The sequence below is a fragment of the Phoca vitulina genome, unplaced genomic scaffold (assembly GCF_004348235.1).
Source record: "Phoca vitulina isolate PV1807 unplaced genomic scaffold, GSC_HSeal_1.0 scaffold21, whole genome shotgun sequence".
Classification (NCBI taxonomy): Eukaryota; Metazoa; Chordata; class Mammalia; order Carnivora; family Phocidae; genus Phoca; species Phoca vitulina.
In genome coordinates, this window is record NW_022589724.1 from 10,696,640 (window position 1) to 10,699,383 (window position 2,744).

The window sequence follows — 2,744 nt, forward strand, 5'->3', positions numbered from 1 at the left end:
AGCACTCCCGCCTACCCCCAAGACCACTTCTGATGGCCTGCAATGTGGTCGATGGCCTGCAGGTGCAGGGCACACATTGTCTTGTGTCATCCTGGGGACAACCCCATGAAGCACGGGTCATTGTACCTATTTTACAGTTAAAGTGAAGGAGGCTTAAAGACCTTGAGGAGTTTGTCCAGTTTGGTCCAGCTCGTAAATGGGAGAGTGGAATTTGAACTCAGATCTGTTTGGATCTAAAGTTCTCTAATTCATAATTGGGATGTCAGTACCACCCCCCAAGTCTCTACTTTCCTTCTCAGAATATAGGGGAGTGCAAGTGATTCTAAGACCATCATTCTAACCCTAAGGACCATAGGTCATCATCAAGCACTACTGGAAATGGGACAGAATAGGAAAGGAACCAGTTCAATGGAGCAGAAGCTCTGTGTCTGTTCAGGCAACACGTGTGTGCCAGGGGCTGGCCTGGCACAGGCAGCTTTGGGAGGGAAGCTCTGAGAAGGCAGGGATTGGGACAAGGAGGGTGAGTCTTCCTCAGGCCATATGGGTTCCCTAGAAAGTACATTAAAGATGCTAGCCTACCCTGTCCCTCTCTGCCCTTCATCCTAGCCATGAAACCTGGGTTCTCACTCTGACTTCTTCCCCAGGAAAGACCCAGTCCTGCCCCGCTGGCTTTGTGCCACCAGACTGGACTCTCAGCTCTTAAAGCTATATTCTCCTTACCTCTGGATGCCTCTCTCTTCACCTCTCTTCACCCCTCTTCACCATGGGGCCAGCACCAGCACCGGGAGGTTCCTGGAAAAGTGGCTGGAGACTTGATCCCCTTGCCCATGTAGCCGGGATGATATTGCTTGTCTGGGAACTGTCGTGAATGACCCAAGTACAAAAATGTAATCCAAAGCCCACCAGTGCTTTGAGCCCTTCACATTTTCCCTGAGCTGGGAGCATCAGCAGCGCTGTCTGTACCCACCGCGCTGGTATGTGTGTTAGGATTCAAACTGTCCCCAGAGCCCCAGCAGACAGGCATCTCTGACCCCATCAATAATGCTAGAGCATTCCATGGTCCAGCTCAAAGTCATACCCAGCATCTGCAAGACCCTGTAAGGACAGTTCCTTTTTCCAATGAAAACCCCCATAGATGTGCTTTGGTTAAAAAAAAAAAAAAATCAGCTTTATTGAGGTATAATTTCCATATGAGACTGCACCTCTTCTAGGTGTACATTTGGTGACTTTTGACGTATTTATACATTTGTGCAATCAGTATCACAATCAATCTGTAGAACATTTCCATCATCCTACAATGTTCCCTGTGCCCTTCCTCAGTCAATTTTCCATCTGCCCCTGGTCCTAGGCTTCCAGTGATCTGCCTTCTGTCATGATAGATTTGTCTTTTTTGTAGTTTCATATAAATGAAATGATACAGTATGTGCTCTTTTATGTCAGGCTCCTGTCACTGGGCTTAAGAATGTTGAGATTCATCCATGTCATTGCATGTGTCATAGGTCATCGTTATTATTGCCGAGTAGTTTTCCATTGTATGGATATACTCTTTGTGTCTCCATTCCCCTGTTAATGGGCATTTGGATTGTTTCGGGTTTTTGGTCAGTACGATGAACACTGCCGTGGGTATTTGCATACTAGTCTTTGTGTAGACATAGGTTTTAATTTCCCCTGGGTAACACCTAGAACTGCCGAGTGTGTGTCACGTGTATACTTAACTTTCTAAGAAATTGTTGTCTTGTCAAGTGCTTTTTCTTCATCGATTGAGCAAATCATGTGGGTTTTCTCCTTTGATCTGTTAACACTTGGTTCATGATGTGTTACCTTTTTTATACATTGGCTGATTTGATTTACTAAGATTTTATTACAGATTTTTGTGTTTGCATTATGAAGGATATTGGTCTCAGTTTTTCATTTCTTGTAAAGTGTTTGCCTGCTTTAGGGCATAAGGTAGTGCTGGTCTTTTGAAGTGAGTTGAGAAGTGCTCTCTTTTCCTCTATTCCCTGGAAGAGTTTGCATAGAATTGGTTTTATACCTTCTTTAAGTGCTTGATAGAATTTATCAGTAAAGATATCTGGGTCTGAAGGTTTCATTGTCAGAAGGTTTTAAAATTGCAAATTTATTTTCTTTAACAGATATTGGGATACTCAGATTTCCTAATTTTTTCTTGAGTCGGTTTTGTTAATTTGTGTCTTTCAGGACATCTGTCTACTTCATCTAAGTTGTTGAATTTATTGGCAAAAATCTTTTTATAATATTTTTTGTCTCGTTAATGACTGCAAACGTGATAGTGGTGTCTCTCCTTCATTTCCGATATTGCTAATTTGTGTTTCTCCTCTTTCATTTCTTTTTAAAAAATTGACATATAATTAACATATAACATTATATTAGTTTTAGGTGTACAACATAATGCTTTGATATGTGTGTATATTGTGAAATGATAACCACAATGAGACTAGTTAACATCTCTCACCGTTCATAGTTGTTTTTTTTTTCCTCGTGATGAGGACTTTTGAGATCTACTCACTTAGCAACTTTCAAATATGCAATGCAGTATTAACAATAATCACCCTAGTGTCCATCATTACATCCCCTCTTTCATTTATAATATTGGTAATTGTGTTTTTCTCTCTTTTTAACTTGGCAGTCTGGCTAAGGGTGCCCCAAGGTAATTGCCTTTTTTACAAACACTGCCCACCAAAGACTTACCAAAAGATTTGACATTCTTCTAACATATCACATGCCTT